Source organism: Chenopodium album, chromosome 2 (assembly GCF_948465745.1).
Source record: "Chenopodium album chromosome 2, dcCheAlbu1.1, whole genome shotgun sequence".
NCBI classification, from domain to species: domain Eukaryota; kingdom Viridiplantae; phylum Streptophyta; class Magnoliopsida; order Caryophyllales; family Amaranthaceae; genus Chenopodium; species Chenopodium album.
The window spans coordinates 42,127,955-42,139,776 of record NC_137835.1 but is presented as its reverse complement, the minus strand read 5'-3'; the positions used below and the strand labels follow the sequence as shown (position 1 = coordinate 42,139,776).

Genomic DNA, 11,822 nt, shown 5'->3' with positions numbered 1-11,822 from the left:
ATAACCGGGCTCTGTACATCTCCTCCCTAATCCTTCGATTTACCCTGCACAGAAACATTAGTAGAGTTAGTATCTATTTGTAGCCCTACAGGGCTAGCAGGATTAGCGTTTGGTATAGATGAATCTAGATTAGGAACTGGTCTATCTTCCTTTGGCATAGGAGGTCCATCATAATGTGAACCACTCCTTAGAGTTATTGCATTGGCATGATCTGTAGGATGGATAGGTTGTGATGGTAGAGCTCCCTGCTGACAGGATTGTAGGGTAGATGAAAGTTGTGCAATTTAATTGTCCATGATTTTATTATGGGCTAAAATAAATGGAATCAATTTGCGCATCCCTACTCTCCATATGCTTTTGTATATTAGCAAGCATTGCTCTAATTTCTGTCATGACAGGGTCGGAAGATGATGAGGGTGATGCTTGGCTTTTCTGGCGGAATTAGGATGATAATATTTTTGCTGTGGTGGGGTTTTTGCTGTTGTGGTTGTTGTGGAGGTAGAGGGTTTTGTACATTGGTGCTACGGTATGTAAGATACGGATGGTTCCTATAACTGGCATTGTAGGAATTGGGATATGGGTTATTCTGCCTATAGGTTTGAAAGGCATTAACTTGTTCCATAGAGCTCCTACAATATTGCTCCCAATGCCCTACAATTCTACAATTTTCACAAAAAGCTTCATTGTTAGCAACAACAAAAACTTTAGCTACAGAGTTAGGAGCAACAGTAAGATTATCTAATTTTTTACAAATAGACGTTAATTGAGCTTGAAAAAAGGATACGGAATCAACATTATGTTTTCCTTTATTTACAAACCCACTCGGATTCCCGTATTGGGAATTGTGTATTGCCATGTCTTCGATAACCTGTCCTGCATCGTCCACATTAAAATTCATGAACCTCCCACTGGCCGCAGAATCTAGCACTGATCTAGAAGAATTTCCAAGTCCATTGTAGAATGCTTGGATCAATTGCCATTGTGCTAGATTGTGGTGGGGGCACTCTCTCTGTAGATCCTTGAACCTCTCCCAAGCCTCATATAGCGTTTCGTCGGCCTCTTGAGCGAAGTTCTAAATAGCACTCCTTAGTACCGCTGTTCTCTCTACAAGATAGTATTTATTATAGAAAGTCAAAGCAAGAGTTTACAAGTCAGTTATATCAAGTGCAGTTCTATTCAAACCATTAAACCATAGTTTAGCTTTGCCACATAATGAAAAAGGAAAAAGAATCTCCCTGATTTGGTCCTACGTGACCCCGGCTTGTCTAATGGTGTTACAATACTGGCATAAATCTGCGATGTGAAGATTAGGATCTTCACCCTTAGCTCCACTGAATTGCTTCCTCTCTATCATAGTGATAAATTGGGGCTTGATTTTGAACTGAACTCCATCTAGTGCCGGAGTGGGAGTAAGGTGCGGGAAATCTATGAGCTTCGGCTGCGAGTAGTCACTGAGTTTCTTCTGGGCCGTTGTAGACACCCATTTGTGTCTCCCCAAAACCAAACCCGGTGATGAGTAACTTTCACATCGAACCATAATCAAATGAAGCGAAAGTGTGGAAAGTTTAGTGTTGCGGATAGTTTTAATTTCTTTCTTCTTCTCTCTGTTTTTGAAAACTTATTTTAAGAAAACAGCCAATCCAGTTTGGTTGGTCCATAATATGGGTCCAATAGTAGTGTAGTTGGATGGGGCTTGACAAGAGCTCTCCAACGATATATTATAAGCCCAATTCCGATGAATATTAAGGAAGTTATGGCCAATTTACTAAACTAGGCCCGGTTTTAGCCTTATATGCGGCCTAATGATCTAGAGGAGGGCCTAATATGATTTATCATTCCTAATGTAATTAGGAATGGTTTTAGTCTTCTAGATTCTTCTAGAAGGTTCTTTTCATTCCTAATTGAATTAGCATTGAGAAATTGACTTTTGTTGACTTTTCAGAGTTTTAATTAAAATCAAAGAACATTTTTGAGGAAAAGATACGATTTTATCCTCCTGTACGGCAAAATTTATCTGATTTTAGAAAACGCGTCAAAAACAGGATTAGCGCCTAACGCCAGGCATTGGCGCCTGTCGCTTATGTTGGCGCCTGGCGCCAATAAGCCAGCGTTGGCGCCAGCTCTGTTTCACGTGCGCCAATGCACTTTTTTGATAATTTTATCTTTTTGGCTTATTTCTCTATAAATAACGTATTAAAAACTCCGTTTTGATTCATGAACAACCAGTTTTCAATTCTTTCATTCTCTTTAATCATTCACCATCTCTCTCTCTCTCTCCCTTTTTCAAAACTCGCTTTTTACATACAAAATTCCGCATTCATTAGATCTAGAAACACCTAGTTATATTCGAAGTTGCCTTCGCCCTAGACGTGAAAGGTTTAATTTCTGAGGATTTGGTCCCAAATATCTCTTTCAATTATTTAATTTAATTGTTTGTTTATTATTTTCCTTGAAGTTAATAACGTGTGTATTTTTTTATTAGAAAGAGGTACGAGGCATCAAAGTAAGTACTTTAATGGTTTTATTGATGTTAAGATATAGAAATCATGTTTAAATTGTTATGATATTCCTAGTATCATGTGTAGGGTAATTTTAATATTAAATATGATTGTTACGATGCTTCTTATTCTCTTCCTAATATTTATTCATGTTAGTATCATGTTAGGGTTAAAGATTTGATTTTTATTTCTTAGTGACATGCTAGGGTTTGTTATTAATCTTGTTAGTATCATGCCTAGGGTTTGTTATTAATCTTGTTAGTATCATGCCTAGGATCTTGCTATTTTTATTATGCTTTAACATGATTTATGATTATTTTTATAATTGTTTTGATTATGATCATAATTTTATTATTTCTATAATTATTATTATTATGATTAATATGATTATTATGATTATTATTATGTTGCTTGATATAATATTTATTGTTATTGCTTGATCACGCCTTTTATGCATGTTTAAAGGGAATTGGTATTTGTAATCACGCTTAATAAGATAATTAATAATCTTGTTTAGGGTTAATTACTATTATAATTCAAGTGATCGCCAATAATAGTTTTGTTTGTGCATTAATATTCAACCAACATAGATAAACAGGTTTAGGGTTAATCCTATTGATTGCATGTTAATTGAAAAGCGCACATGAATACGATCAGAATAAAGTAGAGGCCTATTATTAGGGCAGGTTCAATCTCTTTTAGGTTGGATTTGTACCTTCATCCCCGAACCCTTATTTGGTTCTAGACCTTATGGAGTTGACGATCTCTTGGATTTTTAAGGGGTGTAACCTTCACCTCGTGAACGGTTTACAAGTTCCTAAAACTTGTTGGCGATTCTTTTGCTCTATGTTCTTCCCTTTTGGACGCTATCGTACTTTAGTGTATGATCACAGTGGGGTTCAAGCTAGGGGTATTGCTTGAAATATTCCCTACAGCCGTCATCTCTAATTCGGAATCTGAAGGAATATCAGTGTCACTAGAATCAGAGGGAGGATCTCTTCGACTGTTGTCCTCCTCGGAACCCGCCAGAATTTTTCTATAGATTTTCCTTTGCCTATGAAAGAGTGCTTGATCTCAGGATCGAATGGGATGTAACCTGATCTTGAACACCTAGGCATAAACAAGGAACTAAAAGACAAATATGAGAATTCCCTAAAAAAAAAAACGTTCTCTAAGACAAAAGGGGATAATCTAGACTATAAAAAATAATCATAAAATAAAAATAAAACCGTTTCCCCGGCAACGGCGTTAAATTTTGACAGGGTAAAGTCGTATCCCCTAATCAAAAGTAAATACCTAAGTACTCTAACTAAAGTAGGTAGGGAAGTAGGGTCGAACTCCACAGGGAAACAAGTCTTTCTACTCCTAATTAATTATTATAATCTAAATTATCTAAGTAACCAATATTTTTGGGACTAAATTCTATACTACGAAGAATAAGGTCGGAAGAAATAAAATAGGGAGAAATTAATTATTAAAATACCTAAGGGATAAGTTCACTAAAAAACAATATTCCAGGGCAAATCATAATAAGCAATCATCAAGCATTGATTAATCAGATTATAAAGGGCTTTCGCTACGTATTATAATCACAGAGTTAATTTACCGGTATTAAATCTCATCTGTTGAATATCGACTTAACCATTTATAAATTAGTCCACCTATTGAAACTAAGCCTAAAAATTAATTCTCATATGTCGAATCTCGAATTAATATTGCTGAACTCATACAATTAAATCTAGCCAAACCTAATTGCATAGCATTAAAACAATCAATAGGAAATTAACCAAGCATTGATAATCAACAACCACAAAATTACCCCTTCATATTATTTATTAGATCCCCATAAACCCTAGAAATAAAACTACTCAAGTAACATAATAACTAAACTAATCAAATGAACAAATCAAAACATAATAAAAAAAGTAAATAAAATAACTGAAATTAAAAGAGAAGAAATTGTTACCAAAAGAAATCTGGATTAATGAGAGTATTTAATAACAAAAGTTGAGAGAGAATTTAAGAGAGAGAAAAATCCTATGTAGAGAGAGAAAGTCTAAAGAAGAAGGTAATTAGAATTTACGTACATATTTCGTACTTAAACATTCCTAAAAAAAATATTAAAACTAATCTAATCAGCTCTAAGAAAAACACGCGCCCGATCGGGCGAAGGGCCGCGCGATCAAGCCCGCCTTTTTTACAACGCCCTTCTGGTATGCCGCGCCCGATCGAGCTTACGCTCACCCGATCGGGCGCACTTCTTCCTTGAAGGTGCCTATGCGCGTAGCCGCCCGATCGGGCGTATGCTTGCCCGATCGGGCCCGGTCTTCTTCTTCGAGGCTTGGATTTCGATTGGGCTTAATTCCTCGGCCCAATCTGGATTTCCTCATCGGGTCTTGATTAATCGATCCAATAGCCCCGGTATCTCATACCGAGCCCTGAATCATCAGCTCTCACCGATCCTGGGCTTCAAGAGTGGCCGTGTCCTTCTAGCTTCTGTAGTTGATCCATAAAAACCCGGGAAACCGCTCTAAAAGTGCAATTTCCTGTAAAATTTAACTAAAACTACAAAAACACTAGAAAACACAAATTAGTAATAAATGTGGCCCTAAAGAGCCAAAAACACTACTAGTAATGACCACGGGACGGGGGTAAAACACTATATAAACCACGAGGTTTATGAGTTTTTCCTAAAACTCATTAGCGACTCCTACTTGTTTCTTACAAAAAACCGTAATGATAGAATCAATTCTAATTCAAGGTCCCCCAAACAGTCAGGAATTCAAATCCTTCTACACCCTAACAAGTGTAAAGTCCTAGGATTTTAAGTGGCCATTGGCATTTAAGGAGAATACCCCCCTACGATGGGATCACCCTCCTTACAAGCACATACTCCTAACTCTGTCAAACTAGACTTTGAGGTTAGTAATAATGCCGCGGAATGTGAAGCGTGCATTATTGGATTAGAAGTAGCAGCTAGCATAGGTGTGCAAAAATTAGAGGTATATGGAGATTCTAGTTTGATTATAAATCATATACTAAAAAAATGGAAAATAAAGAACTCCACAATGATATTATACCAAGCACACCTAGAGCAACTCATCGAGCATTTTAAACATATTGATTTTAAATACCTTCCAAGGGATGATAATCAATTTGCCAATGCGCTAGCAAAATTAGCCTCAATGATCAACATTCCAGATCATTCAAATATGATGCCATTATGCGTTGATAGAAGAGAAGAACCACCATATTGCAATGCAATAGAGGAAATAAATGACATTGAAGGAGACAATCCTTGGTATGATCATATCCTCCAATATATTACCCATGGCACATATCCTGAAAATACTTCATCGAAAGACCAACGAGCCCTAAGAACACTTGCGGCCTATTATGGTCTATTAAATGGTCAATTATGCAAAAAGGCGCCTAATGGTCAAAGCGTATTGTGTATAGACCAACCAAAATCCACACGCCTTTATGGAGAATACTCACAAAGGCGTTTGTGGTCCTCACATGAATGGTAAAATGCTTGCTAAAATAATTTCACGACAAGGTTACTATTGGTCCAACATGGAACATGATTGCATACAATATGTTAAAAAATGTCTAGTGTGTCAAATGCTCGCTAACTTACAACACCTTCCACCATCTGAACTATATAATCTCACTTCCCCTTGGCCTTTATCGACTTAGGGAATTGTCATAATTGTAAAAAAAAATCTCCAACATGAGCAGGAGAGCACGAGTACGTATTACTAGCCATCGATTACTTTACTAAGTTGATTAAGGTCGCTTCCTACGAAAATATCACTTCTAAACATGTCACAAAGTTTCTCGAAAGAAACATATTTTGTAGATATGGAGTTCCACACGAACTAATTACTGATCAGGGATCTCAATTCAAAAATGAAGTCGAGACCCTCTTAACTCGTCACAAAGTAAAACATAATCACTCATCTCAATATAGACCTCAAATGAATGGAGTTGTTAAATTTGCAAATAAAAACATAACAGTCATCATTAAGAAAATGGCTGAAAATTATAAAGATTGGCCGAATAAACTACACTTTGCACTATGGGGCTATAGAACGTCCATACAAACATCAATAGGGGTAACTCCATATTCCTTAGTTTTTGGAATGGACCCAGTTTAACTAGTCGAACTGGAAATACCATCCCTACGCATCGTACTCGAAAGTAAGCTACCGAAAGATGAATGGGTAAGAGAGAGGTATGAAGAGCTGTTTTTCCTTGATGAACGACGATTAAGAGCTTTGCATCAAGTACATGTCTACCAATGACGCATTGCACGACATTTTAACAAAAGGGTACGACCCGGAAATATCAAAGAAGGTGACTTTGTACTAAAAGAGGTTAGAGGTCCACCAATCGATCCAAGAGGGAAATTTAAACCTAATTGGATAGGGCCCTACCGCGTAATTGAAATTCTATCATGAGGAGCTGTCAGATTAATGGATATTAGAGGTGATGAAATACGCCAACTAATAAACATTGATCGACTTAAAAAATATTACAGATGAAATCTGGATAAACTCGTTCATTCATTGAATAAATCATTTTTTTGCATTGAATTAAAAGATTCTATGTGTTATGCACTTTACTGAATAACACAGTAAAGTTCATAACACTTGAGGGGGTAATTTAAAAATCAAATATAGACCAATCAAGTGTTCTGATTATTTCGACATCACAAAAAACTCTTCACACTTGGGGGGGTAATAATGCGAAAAAATAATCACGCTATAGCATAGGTGCCGCGCGCAACTGTTTACGCGCAACTCAATCAGTTGCGCGCGACAAGAACACGCAACCTTAGACGTTGTGCGCGCTACCTGATGACAAACTACGAACCCAGAATTTTGCCTGAGAACAAAATTGCGATTTTTACTTGCGAAAAAAAGAGGGGCGTTCCTCGAAAATAACATATACTGGGAAAAAAATTAAGCTTTGATTTAAATTATTAAACAAAGTTTGATTAATTTTTCTTCCAATTTCTACATAAGAGGTTGAAGAAAATATAATATATATATATATATATATATATAATACAAACATTGCATAGAACTAAGACTTGATTTCGTAATACAAATACGTAGGCAATCTTTATGATTCGGTTAGAAAAAAAAATATATATATATAAAGAATTTCATTTTATTCCATTCTAAATTCAAAAAAATAAAAATAAACAAGAGGCATTGTTGAACTAAATAAGAAATTAAAAAAAAAAACATAGTAGTGATTACACTTTATTCGAATTAAACTAATGACATATTGTGTAACACTCTAAGCTTTTACTATATCCTCAATTGTCACAGTAGACGGAGGAGTAGTTTCCATCGCAGTAGTTTCAACAACCTTGGAGCTTTCCCCTTCACTCTTCTTTTTAACCCAAACATTGTTCTTCAATTTTGGGATTGGGGCCTTCGCAACTTGTTTTCCTTTTCCTTTAACAATTGTTGGGGTCTTCTAACGAGTATTTGGTGAAGGTTCTTTAATCTTCACCCCTTGTTGCGCAGGTTTAGGAGGAGCCTTTCTCTTTGGTTCCTTTGAACGAGCCTTAGGAGATGAGAACTCTAATTTTTTTCTCACTCCTTTGTTTTGGCCACTAGGAGAAGTAGTGGTGGCCGAATGCATCAAGGTTTGGGTAAATTGCGAGCTAAGGCAGATTGATTTTGTGATCGAGCCCTGTTTATTTCACCCTTGTCCACCGCATTCATCTAAGCCTTGTAGAAGGAGGATAACAAAATACTCGCAGTTGGACTTTGTACTACCCATCTAGGGAGACTTCACTAATATTTAATCCAACGAGGGATCCGTTTGGGTTTAAAGATCACATCTTTATGGGAATCACAACCTGAGGGGGGATAACTTGTTTCATTCCGTATTGTCTTATCACCCTAAAAGGAAAGATGTAAGTAGTACTAGATAGGCCAAAAATCCTTATAGAGGGACAATTAAAATTATTCCCAACCATACTACTTATGTTCCACCAAGGAATCACAAAGCGTATGTTAGGAACGCCAGTGTTTAGGGTAATTTTACCCCGCCACGTGGTCCAATCAGAGGATGACACGTGTCAGCTCCAGGATGGCCCAAGGTGGACCTATCCCTGCTTGACACGTGTCACTCCAGAAACCTTCGAGGAATGGCGGCCTTCAGGCCCAAATCTCGAGAAAGCCGCAATGCGACGCAGCCCACCAATGATTAAGGTTCAGTGACCTAATCAGGGCACAAATCCCAAGGACCCTATAAATAGGGAGATTGACAAGGGAATAAACGCGTCGTCAATTGTCTATCCCTAGTTCAAATACAATTTATACAACCTAAACAAACCTAATACGAGTATAAGGCAAGCATAGGGGTCGAACCACAGAGAACGGTAAACACCACCAAATGTTATCGACAATTAAGCTAGTCCGGAATAGGGGATAAATAAACTAAAGTCTAAAAATACTAAAACAAGAAATAAAACATTAAGGCACCAAGGGAAATGGGTAGGTGAAGTTGACGCTTGACCATACAATAATAAAGTAGCATATCAATGGTAAACTAAACATACATGAATATCGAAGTAAAGGGTCCAATCTAGCCGCCTTCCGGGGTCAATTGGCTTCTCCTAACATAGCCTTTATGTTTCCACATTAGAACCATATACTAGGAGGTACTATTAAATAACAATCGATAGTAATGAATCTCAACTAAGTCAACTTCCGTTACTTGTTAGTAAAGACTCATCTTTGATCAACTAACAATGTGCACTTGCAAGAAAGACCACAGAATATCAAGCATGCAAAGACTTTAATCACCATTAACATAACCCTAACATTAAAAGCATGAACAATTAGCAACTACACCATCCCCACACCCTTGGCTAGATGACTACTCACAAATCATGTTGAAAACAATATCAATCATCAAATCAATAAGCATCAACATGATTAATAAGCAAAGAAGAAAAATAAAAGAAAATAAACAAAATCAAGAACAAAGGTAAAGAGAAAGAGTAAGAAATTGCTCATTAATTGAAGATGAAGGTCTTCAAAGGATTGAACAAGCTCCTTCTTCAAAATCCAAGTTCATTAATGAAGAAAACCTCACTTTCTCTCTCTACCAATGAAGACTAACCCTAACCTAACCTAAAAACTAAAAACTAATTAGAGAGAAGAATAGATAGTTATTGAATTGTTCTATTTACCCCAAAAATTGGGTATTTATACTAAGCTAGCCAAAGTAAGAAAAATAAAAGAAGGAAAATAAAAGAAAGAACGAAAAGGAAAATAAAAAGAAAAATAAAATAGAAAAGAAATAAAAGAGAAAAGAAATAAGAAAAGGAAAAGGAAAAGAAATAAAAGAAAAAGAAAAATAAAAAAAACAAAATCCCAAAAACAATCAGACGATTTTCTTTCTTCTTCTCCTTCACATTGGCTGCTTCAAGTTGAACTCCATTGAAGCTCATCTTATCACCACCGTTCATCAACCATCATCATCAAATCGAGGCCGTTTGATCCTCATTAAAATCCATGTGCATAGCTCGTGAAATGGTTCGATCGAACCGGGGTTGGTGCGGCCGAACTACGGGGTTGGTTCGGTCGAACCATGGGTATGTTCGACCACTCCTCTTCGAATAACAAAACCCACAAAGTCTCTGACTCGAAGTTCGATCGAACCACAAACGGTATGCTCGAACTTGATTAATTTCCTATTTGCTCTGATTTGTGATGCAATGGTGGGCGATTTGGTTTCTTAATTGCAGAAGTTGAGGAGATGCGGCAGGGGCTGTGTGCGTGAGGGAGCAGGGGAGTTAATTGGTGGCTGTTGCGAGGTGAGGGTGGCTGTAAATTGGTGGTTGAAGGTTGGACTGGTGGCGTTGCGGGGTGATTGCTGGAGGTATGGTTGTTGTTGTGGCTGTTGGTGGTGTTGCGGGCTGCTCTGGTTTTGGGGTTAGGGATGCACGTGAAGGTGGTGCTTGCGGGGTTGATTGTTGCGCTGCTGGTGGTGTCAAGGGAAGGTGGTCAGGTGGTGTATTGGTTGCGGCAGCTGTGCGCGAAGGTGGTGTTGGCTCAAGTTTGAACTTCGAACTTGATTTGAACATGGAAATCGAGCGTCAACCCGAACACACCTACAAACACGAGCAAGATTGAGGAGAGAATTGGGACAAAGAATAAAATAAAATAAAATGAAAATAAACAAAGGACGAAATAAAACAAAACCACGACAAATAAAATAAAATAAATAAAATAGAAATAAATAAAATAAAATAGAAAATAAGAGACATAAAATTAAACTAATAAAAATAAAACAAAAACTATACAAGCAAATAAAGTAAAATAAAATACGAAAATAGACTAAAACTAATAAAATAAAGACACTAAACCAAAACACTCCATAATTACCAAAATAAACTAGAAACTTTATTAAAGAGAAAACAAGAGAAAGAAAGGGAAAACAAGATAAAATAAACGCGAAAATGACTCTAAAACTACTCCCTAAGAGTGACATAAATGTCACTCATCAGAGATTCCCCTCTTTTGGAGGGCACGTTTTACCATTTATTACAAATTGTCCCTGTGATAGAGACATCTGAGCTTGGAATTCGAGCAGATACCCACCTAAATTTCCGTACCTTTATCTCTCCCTTCAAGTTACTAACTTGTTCGTCGGAGGCGGAGCACCACCCAACCGGTGTCTCCGTTTATTTTGCAGGTACAGGCCGCACCGGATCAGTCTTCGTGTTGTAACTCTCCCGAGGAACAAAAACACCAAAAACATTTGGCGCCGTCTGTGGGGAGAGTACCACGAAGATGGTTCAAGAGTCTGTACCACCTCCTAATTGTCTAGGCGATGACCCAGAATTTTTACAGACCATGAGGATGAAGATCCTCAGATCGAGACCTATACAGCCGATGATGGCTCCCTGATAACCAGGCGCATCCGGCCCAGAGAGAATCTGGAGCGGGGTGCCTCCCAGGCGGGTGCAAATCGACCCCCTGGGCAACTGGAAGGGGAAACCCATACGGTTGCTAGATCAGCACCTGTCACCCGAGACGAACTCATGAGACTCATGACAAGTTTCAAGGGTGAAATTAAAGAGCTGATCACTAAGAGTCAATCGGAAACCGGAAACCGGCTCAAGTTCTCACTTAGGTTATTTATTCCAGAGTTGCACTTTCTATCCCAATTGGGCCAAAATAATTGTGCAATGGCTATGCAATCTCTACCAAGACGGGTAGTGACTGGAACGCCTGTTGGTGTACGGTTGTGCACTTGGTTTGGGGCAATCACTACTGTGATTGATTG

At 37.7% G+C, this 11,822-nt stretch overlaps 1 non-coding gene across 1 annotated transcript; it reads left to right on the top strand.

The window, feature by feature from the left end:
- Positions 1-986: 986 nt before the first annotated feature.
- LOC145608560 (small nucleolar RNA R71) lies at positions 987-1,093 on the top strand. The gene has a single exon (XR_014105837.1). It is a non-coding gene; the product is annotated as a small nucleolar RNA R71 (small nucleolar RNA).
- Positions 1,094-11,822: the final 10,729 nt, after the last annotated feature.